Source organism: Hordeum vulgare, chromosome 5H (genome assembly GCF_904849725.1).
Source record: "Hordeum vulgare subsp. vulgare chromosome 5H, MorexV3_pseudomolecules_assembly, whole genome shotgun sequence".
NCBI classification, from domain to species: domain Eukaryota; kingdom Viridiplantae; phylum Streptophyta; class Magnoliopsida; order Poales; family Poaceae; genus Hordeum; species Hordeum vulgare.
Window position 1 is genome coordinate 11,134,982 of NC_058522.1, and position 9,994 is coordinate 11,144,975.

Consider the following 9,994-nt stretch of genomic DNA (forward strand, 5'->3'; position numbering starts at 1 on the left):
CATTCTATGTAATTCTTCTTTTAGCACTTGAGCACAATTTTTCTTCCCATCATGCTCACGAAAGACATTGAAAAGATGGAGCATATGAGGCATCCTCAATTCATTTTTTTGTAGTTTTCTAGAGAAAGAACAAGAAACAAAAAGATTTAATTGCAAGATCTAAAGATATACCTTCAAGCGCTAACCTCCCCGGCAACGGCGCCAGAAAATAGCTTCGTTGACGGGGTGTTAGTGCCGCTTACCTAGCCTCCCCGGCAACGGCGCCAGAAAATAGCTTCGTTGACGGGGTGTTAGTGCCGCTTACCTAGCCTCCCCGGCAACGGCGCCAGAAAATAGCTTGATGTCTACTACGCAACCTTCTTCTTGTAGACGTTGTTAGGCCTCCACACTACTAGGAAAAGGGCTATAGATGATATAGACACTAATGGCGCACCAGACAAGCAGTGCGCCACTACTATATAGCAGTGGCGCACCATGTGCAGGTGTGCCATTAGTGTGATGGACACTAATGGCGCACCACACACTCGGTGCGTCACTACTATAATTTTTTTTATTTTTTTTTGCAAAAATACTAATGGCGCACCGGGGCAGAGTGCGTCATCCACCACTCACCTAGTGCGCCACTACTATATTTTTTTTGCAAAACTACTAATGGCGCACCACCTGGGGATGCACCATTGCTATAAAAAAAGATTACTAATGGCGCACCCCGTGGGGATGCGCCATTGCTATCACCCCCGCTAAAATTCCCATGCCAGTCCCGGCGCGGCCCCTCTCCCGCTCCCTCTCCCGCTCGTCCCCATGGCCCAAGGGGGGGCTGGCGACCTAGGGTTAGGTGCAGAGCTCCCCATCGTGCCGACGCCGTTCCCACATGCTCGTGCGCTGCCGCGACTCCCTCCCCTCCCCAACCTCGTGCTTCTCGCCTCGCCTCCTCCCACTCCAACCACCCCACCCCACCCACGCGCCGGCAGCAGCTACCGCTAACTAAGATGGCGGACGCCGGAGGGGAGCCCGACCACCTGGCCGGGGAGAAGGCCACCGCCCACTTCGACGTTGACGCCATGAAGGTCGCATGGGCCGGCTCCCGCCATGCCGTCGAGGTCGCCGACCGCATGGCCAGGCTCATCGCGTCAGACCCAGTAAGCACCCCTACCCCCAATTCCGCCCGATTCCCCTCCCTCGGTTCCCTACTCCCCTCCCCATGGACGGACGACCGCCAAAGATCTACCTTCTCCAGATTAGATTCGTTTCGATTCGGTTCGATTCGATTAAAAGCGTCTGCGCGTAATTTCGATTAAATGCGTGTGCGCGTAATTTTATGGGGACTGCTACGCATCTACCGGTGGATATTTATTAAACATCCACCACCTCGACAACCGTTCGATCTCGCGCGTGTAGCCGTCCGATCCGATCCGTCCGATCCGCTCTGGACTTAATTCCTGAAACGACGTTCGAGTTGCAGAAACTTTCGCTTTATTACAAAAAATAAACTTTGAATCCATTAATTCCTGAAACAACGGTCGAGTTTCAGAAAAAATTTTCTTGTTGTAATTTTTTTTCTTCATCTTCCTCTAACATAGGTATTTTTACGGAAGAATTTTTTGCCACCAATATCGTGTTGCAGAATTTTTTTGCAACAGAGGTCGAGTTGCAGAACTTAGTTGCGGAGCAGGCCGGTGCGCGGGCCGCGGGCAGGCCGGCGGTGGAGGGCGGCGGCGGGGCTGGCCAGCGGGCGTCGCCGTGCGCGGGCGGGATCGGCGTCTGCCCGGACGCGGGCGAGCTCGCGGCCGTGCTGGCCGACGCTGACGGAAAGGGAGGTCGCGGAGTGCGCGCATGTCACGTCCAAGATGCAACCCTATCCTCAATTTGGCACGAGGGCCTCGTCAGGGATAGAAGCGCATCTCGTCGTGTCGCAAGAATGGATATCGTCACAAGTACATGTACTGAAAGGAAGAGATATATATAGAGTTGGCTTACACTCGCCACAAGCTACATCAGAGTCACATCAGTACATTACATAATCACCAAGAGTAAGAGCAGGGTCCGACTACGGACGAAAACAAACGAGAAAAATAAGAACAATGTCCATCCTTGCTATCCCAGTCTGCCGGCCTGGAACCCATCCTAGATCGATGAAGAAGAAGAAGAAGAAGCAACTTCAAATGAACAATCAACGCGCTCGCGTCAAGTAACCTCTACCTGTACCTGCAACTGGAGTTGTAGTAATCTGTGAGCCACAGGGGACTCAGCAATCTCATTTCCAAAGGTATCAAGACTAGCAAAGCTTAATGGGTGAGGCGTGGTTAAGTGGTGAGGTTGCAGCAGCGACTAAGCATATATTTGGTGGCTAACTTACGAATACCAGAAATAAGGGGGGAAGATCTACGCATAACGAACGTGAACTACTGATGATCAAATGAATGATCCTGAACACCTATCTACGTCAGACATAACCCCACCGTGTCCTCGATAGGAAAAGGAACTCACGAAAGAGACAGTCACGGTTACGCACACAGTTGGCAAGTTTTAATTAAGTTAAATTCAAGTTATCTAGAACCAGTGTTAAACAAAGTTTCCACGTTGCCACATAACCACGGGCACGGCTTTCCGAAAGATTTAACCCTGCAGGGGTGCTCCAACTAGTCCATCACAAATTACCACAAGCCGCATAGAAATCATCAATCACGAAGCTCGTGATCTCGTCGGATTCCCTAGTAGAAAACCTCAACTCTGAGATTACCCAAAGCATCACCGGAATCCCGATGCACAAGATATTCCGTCAAAGGTAAAACTAATCCAGCAAGGCCGCCCGACGTGTCGACGATCCCAATAGGAGTCGCGTACCCCGTTCTCAGGACACGGTGGATGAGCTAGACGTCGGGATCGCTAAACCTCCGGGTGACCAGAGGGGCGCCGGACATCGCTCAGGTGGGGCCAACACTCATGAGGAGCACTGGCCCGGGGGTTGATTAAATTATCCTCGGGGCCCGGGAAGTCCCTATGCAATTTTATTAGGTGTTTAGGAAAATGTAGTACCAAAGTTGGGCCTTGCCAGACCAGCTTTAATCTAAAACGAATTATCAAGGGGGTCCCCATAACAACCCCGATCGTGTTAGGAGCGCTCATTTATGGAACATAACACCGGTAGCCAAAACTAAGGGGGCAAAGGTGGAACAAAACACCAGGCTAGAAAGGCCGAGCCTTCCACCTTTTACCAAGTATATAGGTGCATTAAATTAAATAGCATTTAATATGGTGATATAACAAGGAACCCATGCTTTCACATGGAAGCATCTGCACCTGCAACTAGCAACGCTAACAACAGGGTTAAGCAAGCAGTAACATAGCCAATCAGTGGTTTGCTAGGTTGAACAGGTTGAAGGTTTTCATGGCATTGTTGAGAGGCTGATATTTAACAGGTGGTAGGCAACGAGACATAATCGATAGAAGCGATAACACTAGCATGGCAATGATAGTAATGGTATCTGGGGAAATGATCATCTTGCCTGAGATCCCGCTTGGAAGAAGAATGACTCCGTGAGGCAGACGAACCGACGTAGTCGAACAGGTCCTCACAATCCGGCACGCTGCGGAACTCTATCGAGATGAAGCAAACTGGAAACACAAATCAACACACGGAATTTACCACACGATGCACAACACATATGATGCATGAGCAGTTGAATACATGCAAGTCACGACATGACAATTCACACAATCAAACACTACACATTAAGTGAAGTTCAATATGCAACGAGTTGCATATTGACGAAACTCCACATATGAATTATTTAGTTCACTCCCGGTTATCTACGCGACAATATTAATGTTGTCAAACATGCAAGAGGTGAAGCAGAAATTAAACTACCTATCTAGACATTTTAAGTGAGGTCGGAAATGACATATAGCATCTCCGAGACGACCTCACATGTTAATTTATAATTCTGTCCAGATCTGAGCTAACACATTTAATTAGTTGTTAAACAGCAAAACAAATAGGTTCTCGTGGTTCTACGCGTCATTTCAAGCAATCTACACATATAGATCATCTCCAACGGAGCTACGGATCAAAAGTTACAAGCACCGCAAGATATGATGGCATGAAGGCAATATGTGTGCAACGACGGCTACGAGCACTTCAAATCATACAACCAGCAAGAGAAAATGAAACTACACGAGATTCTAAGCAAGTTTCATGTAGGGCACGATCAAAATGGAGTTACGGTTCAAAAGATACGAGCAAATCAAGAACTCACTAAAAGCTGCCAAAATCAGCCACATAGCACTTTCTACGCCCCACAACTACGGCTACACAACTCCGATAAACTCAAGCAAGGCATGGCACGAAAGAGGGGAAGACGCTCTACTATGAACAACTAACAACAACTAGCATGGCAGCAAGGAGCTCTAGGACAAGAAGACACAAAATGACATCTCACACACTATTTCAGACTTTGTGAAAATTACACCTCATGAAAGTGCAGTTTTCGATCTGAAGCAATATTGACAGCAGCAAAACCTATAGCTACAGGACTCCAAATGCCATGAAAATTTATAACATGCTAGAGAAACACAAGGGGTACAACTAACTCCATTGGACCAACCTCAAAATAGCTACAGATCACAAGATGCAATCAAGACAAGACAGCAACAAAATATAACAGATCCCAGACTTAGAAATATTTCAGCTCCTCCAAATCAGCACTATTTCTAGCAACTTGAGAGCAAGCAAACAACACCTAAACATGCATTTCTATTGCAACCAAAAATACCTTGTTGACAACTAATTCACACGAGGCACGGAATAAATCCTACGAATTAAACAAAATGGCAACTTAGCAAAATATCTCGCAAACTAACTTGCTCTAATGCTAAAACTAATTGCACAGAAAAATCCATGGGATTTTTCTACCCCGGAAACATATAAAAACATGTGGGGTTGTAACACACATTAAGGCCACACATAAATGCGGGAAAATAACCTATATACGGGAAAATAAACTACCGGCAATTCATACATGCAAAAATACCTACGACCACTCTAAAATACATGGAATTATTATTCCTAAAACACGGACATTTAATCTAAGGCATAAGGGCAACCCGGTCTTGCACGAAAAAAAATACGGGTCGAAACCTATTAGGACAGCACGCTTATCTAGGCAAACAGCATGCTAAACGATGTCAAATAAATGTGCAAGTTTTGGAAACAAATTCTACGCGAAATTCTACGCCAAAACCATATACAACAAACCTCGATTCGACTCACGGTTAAAAACTTACGAACGTTTTAAAATCGTCTATTTTTCTGGAATATAAATAATTCCAAAAATCATCTATATTACTAACGGGCCTACAGCATGCGCAACATAATAAAAATGTGCACAGGGGAAGGAAAAGATCTCAGCTCACCATCGGGTCTCTTGGGCTGGCTCGAGATGGGCCCTAGCAGCACGGGAGGCGGCCCAGGCGGGGCGACCTGGTGCTGGACCGAGGCCGATGCGAAGTGGCTCTGGAATCGGGCCGGTTGCGGCGGCCAGCTGGGCCGGCTGGCGCAGGGCCCAGATGCGCTGGAGGCTGGCGGCCCAGGCGGAGCGTTCTTGAAGCCGCGGGCGAGCGAGCGGGGTTGTGGCCTCGAGCTCCTCTCGAGCGGCCATGGCGGTGCGGGAACAACTCGCAGTACTCGCGAGGAAGCACGGCAGGGGGCGGCGCTCGCAGGTGGGGTCCGGATCCGGGGCTGGCCGGCCCGGATCTCGCGACGGCAGTCCGGCGGCGGCAGGAGGGGACCGGGCGACGGGAAGTCCACCATGGTGGGGCTGCGGCCAGGAGCTGCGGGCGACGGCGGATCTGGCCGCCGGAGGTGGAGGCGCGGTGGGTTGGCGGGAGGAGGCAGCGTCCTCGGGAGCGGGAGCTCTCCCTCGGGCACGGCTCGCTGGAGGCGGAGGCGCGCTGGGGCGCTGCGGGCGGCGGCGGCCGGATGGGCCCGGAGGGCTCCAGATGGGCCTGGGCGGGCCCGCAAGAGGAGAGAGGAGGCTGGAGGTGGGTGGCTACGCGGTTAGGGTTCGGAGGGGCACGGAAAACGAGGTGAAGAGGGAGTGGCTATCTAATTAATGCCATGGGGTCTATATATAGACAAACGGGGGGGAGCTAGGGTTATCCGAATTCGGTCCCGTTTTCGCCCACGCGATCGGAATCGTATGAACTCGAACGCGGGGGTCGGCTAAGTGAACGTGTAGAGTAGGCTAACCGGGGAAGAGAGGGAAACGGTGCGGCGCGGCAACGCGATTTTAAAACACCGAAAAAGTGCGACGATAGACCGAATACGGTGCAGCTACGGTTGACCGTTCGGGTACCAGACGGACTCCGATCGCGACGAAATTCGACAGGCGGCCTAGCTATATTAAAATAACACCGCGCGTCAGATCTCAACCCAATCAGAGAAAGTTTCACGCACACTTTTAAAACAGGGTCTTGACGATGCCGCGGGCGCGTGCGTGTGAGGTCGGGCTCAGAACGGACAACGACGATAACCGGCAACTAACAACGGATGCAAGTTTTGAAAACGTGCGGCAACGGGATGCCAATGCAATGCTGATGATGCACATGATGCGATGATGATGCGACAGAATAAAATAGACACACGACGAAAACGGAAAGGAAAGGGAATCTTCTGGAACGTCGGCATCGGGCTGTCACAACTCTCCTACACTACAAGAGGATCTCGCCCCGAGATCCAAGAATGATAGGGGGAGAGGATCAGAAAAGCAAAAGGTAAAACTTAGTTGCTTCTTGGACAAACGAGTGACACCAACAATCCTTGAAGGTTGCAAAGAGATGAGGAATGATATGAGAAACAAGCAAGAATTCACGAAAAATTTCGGCAGCACTTCGGTAGGAAAATGGGACAAAAAATTCGAAAAGGTAGGAGAATTAGACAATATTCACAACAAACAAGTAAATAGAGCAAGGGAACACCATGATCTTGATAGAACAACAAGATAGACCCAAAAGAGAAATATCACAATGCCTCCAGAACAATAGAATAGGAACTAGCTCATACGGAAGAAGAGAATGAAGAAAAGAATGACAACTATCATCACAACAGAATTGAAGACCCTCCAGACAGAGAATTGACGTAGTAGTTGGAAAGAAACAACGAAGAAGAAGATAGTAGTGGGCTTATGAAAATCATCTCAACAAATATGAGGTGACAACCAACCACTAAAAGAAACATGGAAAGATTGGGATAAACAAGATATGAACAATTCTTACACCAAGAGGATACATTGAGAACTTGGATTAATGACAAGCACCATGATAGCATAGTCCATTGGAAAAGCTTTAGGTGAAATCCACACCAAGATAGCTCAATTAAGAAATCATGGGTTGAAAAATCTCATGATCATAGAATTGGTGGTTTTAATTATCTTATACTTGAAATCTCTTCGAGACTCCTACACTAACAAGAATGCTATAATACCACCTCAAAGGATAACGGAAGAACAAATGCACCGAAAATGGAAGAGAAAGAATACTTGAGGTATTCCAGCAGGAATCTTGAAGAACACATGAGAATGAATCACATCCTTGATGAACCACCAAGAAGGACCTCCGTATATAAAAGAATGATGCAACGATATGAAGGATGAAAGAATAAGCTTGAAGCCTTGCGAAGATTTAGATGAAGCTCACAAAGAGATACTAAAAGAACTTGGAACTCCAGAAAAGAAAGATAAGCGCTTGAGAAAAGAATTGATACCATGAGCTACTCCGGAAGAAGAATTCAGATTACTATGAACAAGAATAAGAATTATGTTATGTTTATCCTTCATCAAGTATAATTGATGACCAGCAACGGATTTAGCAAAACACTTATTCTTCTTGAAATGATCTTGAAGAGACAGAGAGATAAGCACCACTTGAGGCATGATTGAAGGGCGCACCGGTAAGAATTCACAACTGAATGGGAATTCCAAGAATGCATGGAAACACAAGAGAATGAATAGATCATGATCCACCTAACAGAAAACTTGACTAAGGCACCGGAATAATCGAGAGTCGAACGAAGAGGGAACAATTGAGAAGAATTGAGGATGAAGCTAAAAGCTGAGAACGAAGAATCTTCTAAAATGATAGCCTTCGGAGGAACGAGAATGAAAACAACTCAGAAATGCACCGAATAGCAAGAAAGGGATACTCATCATTCGGAACAAATTCAAGATGATAACACGAAGCTGAAATGATGAATCTCCAAGAGAATGAACCAAGATTGAGAGAAACACTCCTTCGAATCTTCAATGGAGAAAATGACGAGAAGAACCTCACCAAGAGTAATTGAGACACTCCGGAATAAAGAAGAATGCAAGGTTGAGCCAAATATGAGAATTAATTCAAATAGGTCTTGGAGAAGGGATATGACTGATGAAATTCATACTTACGTCATAGTAGAAAAGAATTAAGGATCTCCGGAAAAAGATTAAAAGAGTCAGGAAAGATCCTGGGAAAAACCTGTGGGTTATGGGCCCACTCAAAGAAACCACCGTTAGAAAAGATTGCTTAGAAGAGAGATAATGCACCGGTATGAAGAGAACTAGATGAGGTTAGCACCTCGAAATAATTGAAAAGATTGGGAACAAAAACTTCTAAGATAGCTTCAACGCTCCGGATCGAAAAGAGAGGAATAAATAACAAGATAGGCTCATAAGAATTCCCAACATAGGAAAGAATTACACGGGTGAATGGATAAGATGACACAGACAACTAAATTAAAATCACCGGAAAAGATGACAAGAATGAATAAAGATGAACATGAAGCCCCTGAGAATGTTCACCATGAATCACCGGTTACGAAAGGAAGAAGAGATAGCGGAAGCAACAATGAAATGAAATGCACTTGGATGACATCCAATCACTGAAGAAAAGGGTGGGAGGGCGGGGAAAAACAAAGACAACATGGGATAGATTAGATGAACTCCGAAATAGAATGAGAGAATGATCTTGCAAAAGAAATTGGAGAGGGTGGAATTACTGAAGAGGAGCACACCGGTTGAAAAGAATTAACATGACAACTCCGGTTGACAGAATTGATAAGACAATTGATTGAGCAAAGGATTAGCACTTTCATAAAAATATGAGAACACATCTAAGAAAAGATCTGAAATCACCACTTGACATCGAAGCAACACGAATTACCATATTCCAACAACACAAAGGGTGCGGCTTATGACACAAGCCAGAACAAACTCATGAGGAAGATCTCGTCCGATATTTTTGTGGACACGATCGTACGGGCTCGATTTTATAGTAGCCATCAAGTGCAAGGTAGTGCACCCGACATACGAAGTGTCCCCGAGTCGTAGCAAGCTACAAGGACTCTTTAAGACACAACGTGTACCGCTGTAAGTCGACCGTGAACAAACGAATCCACTAGATGTCGAACCCCAACCTAACATCATGTATTTGTTGGAAGATTGTCCTATAAGAAACTACTTGAATTCCCACCTATGAATTCCCGAAATATCTAGTCATGCAATCTGGTACACGGATACAAGGAGTATTTCACACAACTCCTAAACTAACCCGTCACCTGTATCACATCCGTCAACACACAACCAGAATCTCGGACCTTCATCTACAACAGACCCTGGTGATCACAACGATACAAAGTATGGCAGTACTCCCGAACAATCTGCACCAGTACTGGGGACATCGGGGTTATCTCGCCACTACTAGTATTGAAGCAATTACGAAGATCCTTCGTTCTGAGATACTAAGAAATCTGAATGATAACGATGTGCTCAAGAATCCCCCGGAGCTCAACTCCCCTGAGACTTAGAGCAGATATGAGGCACCAAGACAAAACTCCGTCACATCGGCATCATATAGATTCCAAAAATATCCGCGTGATCCTAATTTTTTTTTGAGTGAGAAGAGGAGTAAAATTAAAATATTAAGTCAAGATTCCTCACCAGAGCATAGAAGAGGAGAAAAAAGA